Below are 17598 nucleotides of genomic sequence, written 5' to 3' on the forward strand. Positions count from 1 at the left end.
ACTGTCAGGCGTAAAATAAAAAAGTTTGATATTAGAAACTTTAGAATAGACAACCCTGTATATTTTTTTTATCTCAAAAGCTATCTAAGATTTATTTATTAACTTTTTTATAAAACTTCATCGGGCCATAATCTATTTCTGGAAAACTAATCATTAAAAAATATTCAGTTTCAATATGTCGGCCATTTTAATTTTATAACCTAACTTACTAATAAACAGCTGATTTACTCAATAATTTTTCTCGCTCGAGTTTTTGCATGCTTGATATCTTATTACACAGATTTTTAACACATCATCGATATGGTTTAAAACTGTATTCATGTAGTTTTAATACAGACGTGTGTTTTCATTTTCAAGAAATTATTACTAACAAATAAAACGTTGTTTTAATTTAATACTCTCGTTAGTTCTAATAGACTGTCTGCCCAACCAAATGAGTTATTTTAATGTATAATGAATAGTAGGAAAACAAACATTTTCTTCACCAGTTTATATCTTTCTTACTTTCACGTGTTAACCTCTAAAATATGTAATATTTTGTTTAACTATTCGAAGGAATATTGGAAAATAAAATTATCCGACCGTGACAGGATTCGAACCTGCAATCTTCGGATCCGAAGTCCGACGCCTTATCCGTTAGGCCACACGGTCGTGGTAATCCACCGGAGTTCCTTAACACCAGGATTCAGAATAAAAATTACTTCCATAATTCACGAAAGTTATAAAACTAGTGTCCCTGTTGCTCGAATTCGAACAATTGCTAATTATTACAGGTGTTATTTTAAAACGAATAAAAGTCATAATTTCTGATGAAATAAAAAGATTCGACTCAAAGATTATTGAAATACTGTACTCAAGATGTACATAACAGGTTATATAATTTTATCTAGGCTCTCTCGCTTTTATCCATTGTAATATTTACGCCAACCCAAATTCAAGTAGTAAATATTTCATTTCAACCAAGTCAGTAAATGTTTGTAGCAAACTTATTGACTGTTTACAATTAACACATGTTCTTCTACTCACTTTTAATTTCTGTCAACAGCTGGAGTTTCATAACAATTTTTGATTCCCATGTTAATCTTATGGAGAAATACGAAACTTTAAAGGGCCACAGGGTCTCACTCTCAAATTATTTCCATAAAAAGAAAGTTTCCTGCACAACTTCACGTTACGCTCTTTCCAATGACACCAAAAACATGTCAATAAGTTCAGTAGTTTCGGAGGAGTAATTTTCACAAAAAACCTGCTTGCGTATTAAATAAGTATATAGATATAGATATTATGGTTTTCACCTGTCATACAGTTTATGCGAATTTCGTTACATATTATTACACAAATCACTGATCTAATAATTTTGTTATACTACAATATCTATACTATTATAAAAAAGAGGTGGTTGCTGTATGTGTGTATGTGTGTATGGGAAAAGTAAACTCGAAAAATACTGGTCGGATTGGGCTGAAATTTGGCATGATGATAGCTCACATTCCCGATTAACATATAGGCATATTCTTATTTCAAAAATCCTTTCGGGCTCCGCCCCAGTGGCTCTGGAATTTCCCATGTTAACCTTATGAGAAATGGAATTATTGAATCTTAACAGCTGTTTCAATTAAACAAGTTGGTTCTGTTCTATGATGTTCAATAGCATTAAAGTTACAAGGATTACCAACAGGGTGCAGCACTATTATTTCTTTTACATTTATGACAACAGCTAATTTGCATGATTAATATTAAGTATAAATATTTATTTATACTTTTATCCTAGATAAAAAGAACAGTTTATATTCAGAGAATTGATTTAATACTTTCATTATTTAAATTCTAGGAATCAGGAGTAAATTGGAATATCGTTTTGAACAAAGAGAACATGTCTTTTATGCGCGGACATTTTGCAGATTGTCAGTCAAGTCTACGACCAGCTCATTAGGCTCTTATTTCAACTTTCCAAAGACCGCGAAATTACAGAGTAATTACCACCATTGTGCTTCCCGCCAATTCCGAGCAATCATCGTCCACGGACCTTTTTAGGTCTTTGTTTTCAATAAAAAAAGAACGATTTACTCGAATCACCACATATTGTAGCTAATGGTAAGTTAGAAGTAAATTATTTTGTTTTAATGAAATCTGTGTGAAAGAAAATATTTAAATAAAACTTAAATGTATAGCATTATAGTAGTATTTTCACAACTCAAGCTACTCAATAATAACTGGGCTAACAAAAAAAAACAATATTTAATGCAAAAGTGCCTTAAAAAAAATTAGCAAACAAAACAAAAGCTCTCTCTTTGAGTCAGCAACGTCCAGCTGACTATAAATACAGGGTGGCTGAAAAGTAACTTGCACCCCCCTTTAACTTTTCAACCATTTGAGATATTTGAAATCGGTTTGTGGCAACCTTCTTAGATATGAGGGGCCACAATATTTATGGTAAATTTTGAAAATTTTTCCCTTAGGGGTGGCGGGGGTAAGGGGTAGCTCAAAATTTTCAAATGACAAGTATATTCAAGTTTGGTATCATTTTACAGGTCTTGACGAAACATGAACATTGACATAAAGAAAACAAAAATCGGCTCACTAATAACAAAATGGTGCCCTAAAACGTTTCAAATCCAAATAACCATGAGGGTGGCAAAAAAATTAACTTGCACGCTCTTTAACTTTTTAACTATTTGAGATATTTGAAATCGGTTTGTGGCAACTTGTTTGGAAATGAAGGGCTACAATAATCATGGTCAGTTTTGAAAATGTTGCCCTTAGGGGTAGCGGGAGTAGTAGGTAGCTCAAAATTTTCAAATAGCAAGTATAGTCGAGTTTGGTATCATTTTGTAGGTCTTGATGAAACATAACAATTAACATAAAGAAAATAGAAATCGGACCATTAATAACAAAATGGCAACGCAAAATTACTTTGAATAACCATTGTCTTTTAATCATTTTTAGCTGCCATTTTGTTATTAATGGCCCGATTTCTATTTTCTTTATGTTAATTGTTATGTTTCGTCAAGACCTACAAAATAATACCAAACTCGACTATAGTTGCTATTTGAAAATTTTGAGCTATCCCCTACCCCCACTATCCCTAAGGGCAAAATTTTCAAAATTGACCATAATTATTGTAGCCCCTCATATCTAAGAAGGTTGCCGCAAACCGATTTCAAATATCTCAAATGGTTGAAAAGTTAAGTGGGGGGGGGGGGGGTGCAAGTTACTTTTCAGCCACCCTGTATAGTGTCAGTGTAAAACTGAGTATGGAAATGTCATGTTTTTTAATGGACATCAGCTGTTTTCTAAGCCATGGACAGCTGATTCCAGTTTCGGAATCGTGTTATCATTCACTGTTTTTAATGTACATAAACAACAACACGTTGGATTTTTACTAAAATATTCACCAAAAAATTTTTAGATTTATTATCTAATTAAATAACATTAATTTGTATGAGAAACTAGGTTTGCTGCTACAGGTGAGGTAAAATTTGTTTTAAAACAGTTTATTTATTCTCCTAAAGAATAATATGTATATTAAGTGTTTTTGGTCTATGGGGTCATCAAAACGAAATAGTAAATCCATCCCGGGCCTAAGTCTTAACATGACACCTACGTCAACAGTTTATTTGCGAAATTCGGTAATAGTTTTTTCATCATACTGCAGCAAAAAACGGCCGTTTTTAATGCATGTGTTGCGGGTCTAAAGTAGCATTTTTACTCTCTAGGGAGTAAAAATAATTTTTAGTCCCTAGGTGGTAAAAATCAGCTGTTGTAAACAGTTGTAAATTTCGATTGTGGCAATCATATCGATTGATTTATTAGGTAAGGCGTTAGCCCATTGTTGTCGATCGCTCGAGATATCGATGGTGCTGTATAATGTACTTTAACACAATCGTAATAGACGAAATGACTGAATCGCCTACTAAACAGTTGCTTAATTGTACCAGCAGAATTAAATACAAGCTAGAAGTTGTTTTGAGAGGTTATCTTTACATAAAATTATTTCGTTCTCTAGCTTAGTTTAGAAATAAATAACTCATTTATTTCCTATTTAAATATAATTAGTTTAACGAGAACTTAGGTTTGCTGCAACAGGGAGGGTAAAGAAGTGGTTTTTGTTGTAAAATGTTAATAGTTTAGTAATAAATTAATGTATTTTCCAAATTTGATCAAAATATGTCCATAAACAAGCAAACTACAACAGTTGACTTATTCTCCAAAAGAATAACATGGGAATTTTAAATTTAAATTTTTTGGGATTTTCTCCGTAACCATTAGGTACATAACTACGCTTCAATATACTAAATTATTATTAGTTTTGTAAGCCCTACAAAATGGTTTGGGAAGAAATTGTGAAATTTTGTGTTTTTTTACCAATGGGAAAACCCTATTTTTACCCCCTATAAACCCCCGTTCCCATTATCTGATCATACTGGTTCGCAAACTCGTTCGAGCAAATGTAGGTTTACACGTTTATTCCAAGTTTCATCAAAATCGGATGATTTTTGCTGTTAATTAATGATGCAATATGACGAAAAATATAGTTTACCACACTGGCAAAAATTGTGTTTTTAGTGAGAGTCACTTTAGGCCCTAGCGATTAAATATACTATTATGAGTGTCGGGGTCTAGAATCCCGTACTTAGAAAAATATCACATCAAGATAACCGAAACACTGTCAAAACCTCGTTCTAATCGTTATGGAAGTGTCCGCAACAATCATTCAAACAAAATAAAATCCAAAAATTAATTCCAAACCAAGAGTTAAATTAAAACCGAGCATGCAAACGCACACAATGCCGCCAGAGATCGTTACAAACCGTGACGACAATGTCGTACAGATGCAGTGCTGCACCCATCACCCCCTCCCAGCTGACACCCCGATGACGTCATACCCTCCCCTACACAACAGGTGACAGTGTACCGATCACCTGTCATTCGGTTGTGTCGTATTGTCGTGTTCTGTTGCATTATTTGTTTCTGCTTCTTTTAGCAAGGTAAATGCACAGTTAGGTGATTTGTTTCTTGTAAGGATATTTGTGTAGAGTGACAAGTGTAGTGATTGGTAGTATTTTTAGAGGTTATCTGTAAGAAAGGAGCATGTGATCCTTAGTTCACCTCAATAAAGAAGGATTTTCATTTTCAGTAGTAATAATTGTTAGTAATATTTATTTAACGGTAGCTGAGTAGGTATGCTCGTTTGGTGATCGAAAGATTGTCGTTTCAATCATTAAAAAGTCTGTATTTATTTGGTCGAAAACTTGGCCTAGCTTTCTTTGATTAGACTTTTAATAAATGGTTCTGGCTGAGTAAAAGATAACCATATTCAATTACAACACTATCATTTTAAGTTTTTATTCACGTTTTCTTCGCTTAGATTCGCGCTAAAATTCGCACCACGGAAACGGCGTCGTTTGCTCTTTTATTAGTTATGGTTTAATATTATTTTATCACAGATTTGAATAGTTCAAAAGTCATTACAACCAAGTCATTGTTTCTAGCTAGATAGCTCATGGTTAATAATTGTGTTCCTCTGGTCTTGACACGTTCCCTACCGACCGTCACACTTCTCTATAACCATAGATGAAGTAATATAAAAGTATGTGTTTATTTATTCTATGCTATAACTGAGGGATGAGTATAGTTGGTAGCTAATGTGTTATCATAGAATAAATTTCATCTATGGTGTTATCACGTTCCCTCCGACCGTCACACTTCTCTATAACTGAGGGATGAGTATAGTTGGTAGCTAATGTGTTAAACGAGCAAAAATAATTTTTCGAAATTGCAATTGATACTAAACACTGTTGAAGTGGATTTTGTCCACGAATTGTGACAAAGTAAAGAGTTAATTGAATTTGGAAAGTTACTTATTTCAGCTCTTTTAAAGTTGTGCTGGAGTAAAATCTTTACCGTCTGTTTCAGATTGGAGAAATAGAGCTGGACTCGTAAGTAAGAATTTAGTTTTGAAGGACTATAAAATAAACAGAACTGGAAGTAAAGAAAAATTGTTAGTATTGAATCTAATGGCAGGGTAGCTGAGTGGTTATAATTCTCGCCTGACAATCAAAAGGTTGCCAGTTTAAGCCTGAGGGAAGTCAGTACCTTTTTGATAAAACTGGACTCAGCTGTTCCTGATCATTGGTCTTTATGTTCCTAACTGATGGACCAGCTGATCATAGTCAGTAAAAAAGCTATAAAGATCATCTCACACCATTCTACACTAATCCTTCACTCTTATTTGGGTTGAAATTCGCACCTAGGTGGCGTCCCCATTCCAATTAGTTGAAAATTGTTGTGTAAATCTACAAAAATACAAATAACCTTTATTCGAAACATCTATAACAACAATAATGAAAAATGAATCAAATGAAATGAGTCTGAACTTTATGTGCTCTTGTCTGCAGAAAATCCTAGTTTTTGTAATAAATCACTAACTTAGTAAATTCATTATCATACATAAATGCAAATATTCGGATATTAGGGGATTATATAGTTCCTTGTTCATTACAGTAATTTAATAACATTGAATGAATAGTATAAACAGTAAACTTACACTTATAATTCTAAATATAACGCGTAAGATGGTGTCTGAAGTGATTTCACTGGAATTTTTGTCATAATAATCCCTTTATACATGCAAAAACTCCTATGATACAAGGGATAAAAGAGTGAAGTATAAACATTTGTTCATTAATAAAATTAAAACACTATGATATTTATGTAACATTAACAAAACAACCAACTATTAATTGGACACAACTTTTAGGCTTGTTCTGCATAACACTGGGAAGATTAAGCACGTTACCTAAGCAAAGTTCTTGTCTAAGTAATGTGAAGTGCAGACATTCCAAGAAGTAGCCTTAGTAATAAATGGACTGCACTACTTTTAAAACTAAATATATTACAGGGGGTTACTTTATTGGACTGAACTGTATAAGACGTAATGTACTGTGTAAAGCTATTTACTATCATTACCTTGAATTAGAAATAGTTTGTTAAAAATGTTGTCACAGCTCTGCCATTAGAATGGTTAAATACATATTTAAATATAGGAAAATATGTAAAATACGTGTAAACTATAGACTACGAAGAGAAATTGGTAAATTATAAATAGAACACAGTGAACGTTAATGGAACCATTAATTTATACTAGTTAAAAACTAGTTGTTCGCTCGTTATTTTTTATGAATATTCATCCAAACCAATGTTAAGTTAGAAAATAGGCTCATGTGGCAAGTCCAAGGTCGTTCATGCCGAAGGTTCGCTTCCCGTGAGTCGAACATAAATTTATTAGATCAATTAATTTGCGTAATGATCGGTTCATCCCTTATTTTGCCTTACACGTTCCACGTATAGGTTTTAAGGCGATGACCTGAAAACCCGTACATTATGATGTACGGAGAAAAACAAGGTTAGGTACAACCCATACATGTTGTTGTACGGTCAAAAACAAGTATACGTACAACCCGTACCTGATGATAAACGGGCAAAAACAAAATTAAGTACATGATGGTGTACAGGCAAAACAGGAATAGGTGTATCCCATACATGATGATGTACGGGCAAAAACCAGGTTACATGCAACATATGATGATGTACACTAAAAAACAAGGTTAGGTCCATCCCGTACATGATGATGTACGGGCAAAACAAGTTTACGTACAAACCGTACATTATGATGTACGGTATAAAACAAGGTTAGGTCCATCCCATACATGATGATGTACAGTAAAAAACAAGGTTAGGTACATCCCGTACATGATGATATACGGACAAAAACAAGGCTACATGCAACCCGTACATGATGATGTAAGGGCAAAAACAAGGTTACGTGCAACCCGTACATGATGATGTAGGTAAAAAACAAGGTTAGGTCCAACCCGTACATGATGATATACGGACAAAAACAAGGTTACATGCAACCTGTACATGATGATGTAAGGGCAAAAAACAAGGTTACATGCAACCCGTACATGATGATGTAAGGGCAAAAACAAAAGTTACGTGCAACCCGTACATGATGATGTAAGGACAAAAAAAAAGGTTACGTGCAATCGTAAACGAGACCAACCTTTAAATTTTTTTTAAAAGAATGTGGTCTAGTGTATAGTTTAAGGGTTTAAAACTAACTCAGATATTATGGTCACCAAAGCGAGAACTGTCCAAACAACGTTTAAACTGTGCAGTTGACATTCCAAACCACAGTTTAAGGTTGCTAAACTATTGTAGCCAACCAATTCCAAATCTGGAGACTTGAGGTGATGGGTCGACAGTATTCTCCCTTAGTTAAACTTTGTGATGTGTTTATTTTTTATTAATACTGCTGGAATGTACGTTAATGTAATTTTTGAAAGTTATAATCTGCTAACTTCCTTCGTGAGGCTTAAGTAGTTTACTGCTTTGATCGAAATATAATTGAATTAGTTTTGGAACTTTGAAAAGTTAATTCGTAAATTATAGTGGCCATTTCAGTTTTGTGTGTAAAGATATGTGTGTAAAAATTTACCACGTTGCTTTAGTGTTTGTGAAGAATTAATGTTAATCGATTGTGAATTCTGAAACTACGAGGGGTTAGCCCGTCCTACGTACGGGAATCGAGTAGTCAGTTAAAACTGTGTATAATTCAGAACAGCTAGTTTACACGTATAAAGACAAATTTTATTGCAGCCTACAGCAGAAAGAGTAATTATTATCAATTGAGAACAACGATATGACCTTCCATTGCATACCTGCCTCTTCCATAATCAATATCACCACAATACAATTACTCATACTACATATATACAATTTCCAGTAGGTCTAAATAGAAACTCCCTAAAATAAACCGATAATATCCAATAAAATTCACAGTACACATATAACGTTGGGTTTTCCTTACATCACTAAACGAATCGTCCACACATACCCTTTATGTGCTATACTTCATCAATTTCACTGCATCCATTGCTAAATAAATAAGTGTAAACAAAGAAAAGTAAAAACGACAACATATAGTTTGTTATTAAACAACTGATTTAAAAATAAAATAATATTCGTTTGAAAAAAAAAATAACTGGTCCTGTTGAGTGAATTTAAAAGGAAAACACGCTAGTAAAGCTAGTGACGTAATTGTTTATGTTGATTATCCATACCGTTATCAGTTCTAATATCCTTGATAATCAAACCACCCTCATTGAGTCAATGTACATCGTAATTCCCCATATTCATTTATTTAAACTATAAAATATTCAGTTGAAATAAAAGTGATATTTTGCCTACATCAGCGCATCCAAACGACCAAACGTAACCACAACTAAGCACACGCCAAACAACTTTTTAGATTTCATAAAATAATAATTAGTCTAATTGCAGTATCCTAGGTCAATGATGACGTTATGTCCAATCTATGTCATTCATCTGTATATCTCTGGATAAACCCCGTCTGAGGTTGTGGCGGTAATTTAAAATCGTATTCCTAAGGGTTCTTGATATCAGCATTCAAACATTGATTGTAAACAAAGAGCTACCAAGATGAATGCCTAGATGTTTGTTGTGACATGTAAACATTTTGACTTTCCTACCCTTTCCTAAAAAAATTGAGCAGTAAAATAATTTGCATATCCTTTTTTTAAGACTCGTGTACAGAGCCTCGACTTGTATTACATCGATGGTGTTACTTATCTCGGTGGTCTACTAATCTTACTTATATAATCAATGACAAAATCAGAGTGAATAAAATAACCTCATAGTTCTATAGAGTATTTTATATTTAACCAGCTGTTAGTTAAAACAAATTATATTGCTCTAAAACAAATCGAAGATTACAAAGATTTTTTTAAAAAATAATTTGAACATCCTAGTATTTTACTATGTATAATTTAATTAATCTGTCATCCTCTTACAGAAGAATTGAACGTGTCAATGATTAGCATTACACATAGTACTAATAAGTCAACCCTAAGTATGTCTTTACATTTTTATCCAAATGCTGAGTTTGTGACACAAAATCTGAATGTTTACAGCTGTTATGTTAAGCAAATTATTTTATGCCGAAAGCTAGTTTAGAATCTTAGCGTCGGCTGCTAGACTTTTTAAAAATTAAAACTTAATTTCTAAAAAACTGGGACCCTTAACTAAAAATAAGGCTTCGACATTCCCTAGTTCTCAAAATTATCTTTCTTTCAACACAAAAATCATGAAAATCCGTCGAGTGGTTGATTCAGAATCGTGAAATAAAAAAACACTGTTTCGTTTTAATATTATAGATTGTAGAGTGTTTAAGGCTAGACTGGCTAGAGTAACAACAACAATCAATGTGCAAATTGCACAATACAATGAGCTAATTGCAAACATAATCGAATGAATTTTAAACTATTCTCATCTGGGATCTAATCACATAAACTATGGCTATGGTAATAATCACAAAGAGAAAATGGTAGACAATGTCTACATTGTAGGTTAGAAAAGCTAGACAACGCCGTTCTGTTGTTTATGTGCTATTCAATACAGAGGTTTGAGCCTTGCAGATGTGTATTGTTATAGACTTTTTCCTGGCTTTGCAGCTTATACAGTACTGAATCTATAGTATAAAATATCACATTTATTTCCTATTTAAATATAATTAGTTTAACGAGAACTTAGGTTTGCTGCAACAGGGTGGGTAAAGAAGTGGTTTTTGTTGTAAAATGTTAATAGTTTAGTAAGAAATTAATGTATTTTTCAAATTTGATCAAAATATGTTCATAAACAAGAAAACTACAACAGTTGACTTATTCTCCAAAAGAATAACATGGGAATTTTAAATTTAAATTTTTTGGAATTTTCTCCGTAACCATTAGGCACATAACAACGCTTCAATATACTAAATTATTATTAGTTTTGTAAGCTCTACAAATGGTTTGGGAAGAAATTGTGAAATTTTGTGTTTTTTTACCAATGGGAAAACCCTATTTTTACCCAATACAACCCCCCGTAAACCCCCGTTCCCATTATCTGATCATGCTGGTTCGCAAACTCGTTCGAGTAAATGTAGGTTTACACGTTTATTCCAAGTTTCATCAAAATCGGATGATTTTTGCTCGAGTTATCGTTCTAACGGACACACACACACACAATATATGTATATGAATTTGAACGGTTGGCATTTGGCCTCTAGGGACCTACGACGATAATAGCTTATTCTCTATTTGGGCAATTCGCTAAAACGTCCCTCAAACTATATGAACGTGTGTGAAGAAACAATTATTTCACTTCTCAGAATACCATGTCAATATATCGTACTATAGTCAATATATATGAACTATAGTTTTTTTCAAATAGTTCTTGTAAAAGTTAACGTATTGTCTGATTTGTTTTTTTTTTATCTAATTTACTATTCTTCCCTCCATGGAGGAGCAGTAGCAAACGAAAATCTGATCATTATTCATAAGGAAATCAAATTCTGCACCACAGCCGTGGATAAAGCTCACTTGACCCATATAAAAGAAGCTCAAGCTCAAAACGTGAGGTGAGCTTCAAACTGGTTATGAGACGCTTAGGTAAAACGACAGTTGGGGGAAAGGACTGATCTCAAAAATGGCTCGTCGTGACTGGAATCAATATTGACAACTCGAGAGAAGTCGTGTCCACTTACCGGGTCTTACATATTACGTGATCGAAGTATCTATTGGATATGTTATTTAGGAGTTTCATGTGTATTGCACAACCTTCGATTAAAAAGCAAAAATTGTCGATCATATTTACGTAATTTGAAACATCAAAAATAATTTTCGACGCACCGAATCTTATAAGTTTAAGGTTGGTGAGGATTTAAAAAACTTTCAATCGATGAAATTGACCTTATAGTTTGTAAGAAGAGGTTAGTATGTCAAATAGTTGACTGGCATTAGGAACAAAGATCTATATATTAATATGCAAGCGTGTTTCTTTATACTTTTTTCTCAGATCTTGTGCATCACAGGGAAAATCGACGCATCCTGTTAGAAATATATTTTCCTGTAGATGTACAGAATCCCTTTATAAATTAAAATAGGCGAAAAATAAGCAATGAAAATTAATTAAAAACTAGTGTACATGTTGCTCGAAATCGAGCAATCGCAAATAAGTTATTTAAAAACAAATAACTTATTTAAGAACAAATATAAGTCATAAATTCCGATGAGTTTAAAAGAGTCAACTCAAAGATTACGTAACTAATGATAATACTCACAACATACTTAACAGTTCAATATAATCAACATTTCTTGTAAATATCTTATCATTTCCAAAAGCTGATCTGGCTTTTAGTGTATTGTAGAAATGTTTCCCACTTATAGCCGCAATAGGTTGTCCATGTTGGTCTTTCTCAATGATAATTTAGTCTGCATGGTATCACTCATTGTCCCCAGTAGGTTTGCAAATTTCAGTCTTTATTTTAATAGCACCAAATAACCACCTGATTTTCTGCATAACCTCTCTGTCACAATTTTACAATTGACATATGTTCTTCTCACTTTTAATTTCTGACAACAGCTGGAGTTTCATAACAATGTTTGTTTCCCATGTTAATCTTATGGAGGAATACAAAACTTTAAAGGGCCCCAGGGCCTCACTCTCTAATTATTTTCCTAAAAAGAAAGTTTCCTGCACAACTTCACGTTACGCTTTTTCCAATGATACCAAAAACATGTCAATCGGTTCAGTAGTTTCGGAGGAGTAATTGTCACAAAAAACCTGCTTGCGTATTAAATAAGTATAGATTGAAAAAAATTACATGGGCCTTATGGTTTGTCTTGCTGGTAACGAAATAACAACAAAATATAAACAGAAAATAAAAACAAAATGGAAGAAATTCCAATCACATGTTGTACTTACAGCGAGGAGTGAACATAGAGACGCCTGCACATTACTTATTTTTGGCCGAGTTTTTGACCACTGGACGACCTTTAGTAAATAAATACTCGAATAAAAACAATTTGTGTAGGAGAAATTTTGTAAAAGAAACGTTATTTTGGAAGGAATCTGCTCCGTTTTAGTAGTAGACTACCAACAAAATTAGAAGTTTCGTGTTCATTGCTATTGAGTATCAGAATCAGAATCAGAATCAGAATCTTTTATTGCCATAATAATACATAAATGTACAGGGCAAAAGTCACTAAAACTAAACAAATAAAATCAGACCCATTAAAATAAGATACAAACTTCAAAAGGTACAAACTATTTACAATTTAAAAACGAAGAAACACTGTAAAATTCCTTATCAACTAGATATTCCCTCAGACCACGCTTAAATTTTTTAAAATCATGTTCGCCCTTGATTGAGTTGGGAAGAGAATTAAAAAGACGGATACACATGGAGAATGATTGGTTTTTATGGAAAGTGGTACGAGATAGTGGAATATGTAGGTTTAAGTTCCTCCTGAGATTGTAGCTGTGGTGAGATGACCCTCTAATATGAAACATTGTCGAATTTTTTCTTAAGAAGGTCAAAGATTCAAAAATGAAAATTGATGGGAAGGTCAGCATATTATTTGTACGAAAGACAGATCTACAAGACTCTCTATATTTTAGGTTGAAGATTAATCTGATGGCTCTTTTTTGCAGTTTGAATATTTTCTTAGTCTGAAGTTTGTCGTTACCCCAAACGGGCACACAATATGTAAGAAAGGGATAAACAAGACCGTAATAAGCTGTCAGAAGGATGCGTCTTTCTTGATAACAGGAGAGCCTACGAAGAAGGAAAGCACTAGTACTAAGTCTATTGTGAATTTTGTCGATGTGACTGGAAAATTTCAGATTGCTGTCAATGACTACTCCTAAATATGTTACACTAGAAGAAGAAACAATGTTGATGTTGTCGACAGGTAAATTTAAAGATTCAGATGGGTTAGACGAATTCTGCCGTATACGAAATTCTAAAAGTGATGTTTTCTGAGGATTAACATGTAGAGAGTTCTCGTATAGCCATTGGAAAACAAAACTACTCTCAATAAATGTTTGGATTTCTAGCTGTGCATGATTTTGACTGGAGACAACGAGGGAAGTATCATCAGCAAACAGATGTAACTTTGAATTTGACACAACAGGAGGCAGATCATTGATGAACATTAAGAAAAGGACGGGCCCAAGAACGGACCCCTGAGGCACACCTGTACTTACAGTACGCTCATCAGATATCCTACTACACAAACAGCCTGAGGAATCAATGTATGGGACTTCTACAACTTGCCTCCGTCCTTTAACATAAGAAGACATCCAATCCATAGCTACTCCACGGATACCCAATCTTTCCAGCTTATTTAGAAGTAGGTTGTGGTCAACGACATCAAAAGCTTTGGTGAGGTCAAGGAACAAACCGGAGACATGATTCTTTGCGTCGAGAGAGTTGGAAACCTCTGTAACCAGGCTGAACACAGCATTTAGGGTGGAGTAACCTGAACGGAACCCGAACTGATTTTTGTTGATAATCTTATTTTTATCTAAGAATTGATTTAATCTAGCTAAGAAGATCTTCTCTGTTACTTTAGAAAATGTCGATAATATAGAGATTGGCCTGAAGTTATTGCAATCGTGCCGGCTTCCTTTTTTCTTATATATTGGCTTGACTATTGAAAGCTTTAGTACTGCAGGAAATGTTCCACTCTGGAATGAACAATTAATTAGATAGGCTAAGGGAGCGGCAAGTTCTTCAGCACATTTCTTTAAAGTTTTTGATGATATTTCATCCCTTCCAGAGGAGTTTCCAGGTTTTAGGGATCGAATGATATCTATTACTTCATTTGCATTAGTTGGAGTAAGAAATAGTGATGGTTGGATCATATTACTATCTTTACTTCTATGTACATCTTGCGTTTGCATGTTTTTAGGTAGTTTTCTTCCAATGTTAGTAAAGAACTCATTCATTGTATTTGCAACTAAATCCGGAGTATCCAGCAATTTCCCTTCTGAATCAAACACTGATAATTTACTAAACGGTCTCTTCAATTTATCTGGTTTAAGGTCATTTATTATGCTCCAAACCTCTTTTTGTACATTGCTACTGTTATTTATCTTCTTAAATATTGCCTCTGCTTTCTTCGAACTTATTTGACTCTTAAAAACCTTTTTAGTGTTTATGTATGATTGTTTAATTGGGTGTGTAATATTGAGATCTTTAGACAGGGTGTAAAGGAAAATCATTTTTTCTCTTAACTCATTCAAACCTGAATCTAGACATATTTTGGTTTTGGACTTTCTTTCCTTTTGTTTACATTTCTTTAGTGGTAGTGCAACATCTAAATAGAATTGTATTGTGGATAGGAAATGGTTGAATTTTCCGTCTACGGATTCGATTTCGAATAAGTCTAGCCATTTCTCTTTCCTTAATAAATACTTGAATGTAGATATGTTTTGATCATTAAAATTCCTTGTCATTTTAAACTTAATTATAGTATTGCTCTCTGAATGTCCTTTTATTTCACTTAGTTGGGCATGGTGGTCTGAGATACTAGTTATAAGAACAGAAGAATAGAATAAATGCTCAGGGATGTCTGTAAATATATTGTCAATAATAGTTCTGGAACCTTGAAACTCTCTAGTAAAGGTCTTAATTGTGTCTCGAAGACCAAATGATAACATCAGGTCTATGAGTAGTTTTGCAGAGGGGCCGTCTCTATCAGTCAAGTCAATATTAAAATCACCTGCAACCACGAAAGATAAGTTTTTAGCTTTCAGTGAGTCAAAACATGCTTGAATAGTGCTCAAGAATTTCTGTATGTTACTTTGTATATTGCTTGGAGATCTGTACACGCATACAAAGATTGTATTCAGAGACCCATTTGTTACTTTAATTGCAGCAAGCTCGCATACACTTTCAATACAAAAGTCAGACACATCTACCACAGTATAATTTATGTGATCAGGTGTAAATATGCATACTCCTCCTTTTTCTACTTGGGTGCGGCAATAGCTAGCTGCTAGTGTGTAGCCTGGCATTCGAAAAGCCTCCAACTCAGATCGACGGAGGAAATGTTCTGACAAACACAAAACATCAGGTGAATACAGATCTAAGATAATTTCTATCTGGCTGGATTTGGACAATAAGCCTCGGACATTCTGATGGAAAATACTAAAAGACTTTTTAAGATTGATAGAAGATGTTACGTGATGGCCTGAATCAGTTGAGGAGTTCCTAAAAAAGGAATTGAGCTAGAAGAAACAATAGGATCACTACATTGGGAGTGACAGGAATTAGAAACTTCTAGTGGTGTTGGGGATTGAACTACTCTACCAGGACAGGCCTCAAGACCGGTGATATGGACAGGGATGTGGTTTATGACACTTGTTAGTGTCGGGCTGGTTATTAGATTTATCAGATCCAATATATATTTAGATATTAGTCTTTTACCCAAAAGGTTGAGGTGGAGGCCAAATTTAGTGTAAAACTTTTGTTTGAAAACATGGTGGAGTGACAAAAAGTAAGCATGGTTATGAGATGAAATACAATTATACATAAGGCGATTCATTTCAACAATGTTACCATTCAATGATTTCTTATCAAACCTATATGGAATACCTAATACAATAAGATTAGTATGTTTTGTTTCATTTACTAATTCATTGAAGGAGCTTATAAGTGTAGATTTACAATCTCCCTGATCAACATCATTTGTACCGGCGTATACAATCAAATAATCACGTTTGCTCATCAGTTTAATTTTACTACCTAAGTTTGAGACTACTTGGGATAGTTTAGCATTCGGATTAACAAACCCCGAAACATTGTACTTATTTGAGCATTTATCAAGTAAAAGGGAACTTAGATGTCGACCATGGCTGTCAGATAGGATTAACATTTTGGCTTTGTCTTTTAGGTTACTGCTTGTGGACGTTACCTTAGTGGTTACTGGATTAGGTCTGGGAGCTTGGTTTGGTTTCGTAGCTGTGTTCGGTTTGGTTGCTGGGTTTGGTCTGGGAGCTGGGTTTGGTTTGGTAGTTGGGTTTGGTTTGGTAGCTGGGTCTGGTCTGGGAGCTGGGTTTGGTTCGGTAGTTGGGTTTGGTTTGGTAGTTGGGTTTGGTTCGGTAGCTGGGTCTGGTCTGGGAGCTGGGTTTGGTTTGGTAGTTGGGTTTGGTTTGGTAGTTGGGTTTGGTTTGGGAGCTGGGTTTGGTCTGGGAGCTGGGTTTGGTTTGTTAGCTGGGTCTGGTTTGGTAGCAGGATTAGTTGCAGGTTTTTTGGTCCTTACTGTTTTCTGTACCTTGGGTTTGGAATTTGAGGGTAACAGTGAAGGGTCACTAGAACTAATAGGTACATGGTCGGTTACACTTAATGCTGCAAACTTATTGCTACAAGGTATGGAGCAGTTATTGCTATTAGTTTTATTAGGTGAAGGTCCTGAGTTTACAATGGTCCATTGGTTTTTTGGACATTTTTTCAGTTTCATGGACAGGTTCTTATTTGGAGGAGGATACCTAGGAGATTTACTTATACTATTTATTGGAGTGGACAATTTTGGTGTAGTGGAAGGATCAGGGTCTGAGGCAGTAGATGGTTTGGGTGAGGTCAAAGACATATACCAATCATAGAATGAAGGTAGGCCTACATGTTTACTTATACTACAAAAATAATTAACTATGTATTTAGCATTCACAAGAACATTAAGACCGCATTCA

The 17598-nt window shown here is 34.2% G+C and overlaps 1 non-coding gene across 1 annotated transcript; it reads right to left on the reverse strand.

Moving 5' to 3' along the window:
- Positions 1 to 578: 578 nt before the first annotated feature.
- Positions 579 to 651, reverse strand: Trnar-ucg (transfer RNA arginine (anticodon UCG)). The gene has a single exon. It is a non-coding gene; the product is annotated as a tRNA-Arg (tRNA).
- Positions 652 to 17598: the final 16947 nt, after the last annotated feature.

This window comes from Macrosteles quadrilineatus, unplaced genomic scaffold (assembly GCF_028750875.1).
Source record: "Macrosteles quadrilineatus isolate MER2022 unplaced genomic scaffold, UCM_ALF_1.0 Scaffold_4__1_contigs__length_99947679, whole genome shotgun sequence".
Classification (NCBI taxonomy): Eukaryota; Metazoa; Arthropoda; class Insecta; order Hemiptera; family Cicadellidae; genus Macrosteles; species Macrosteles quadrilineatus.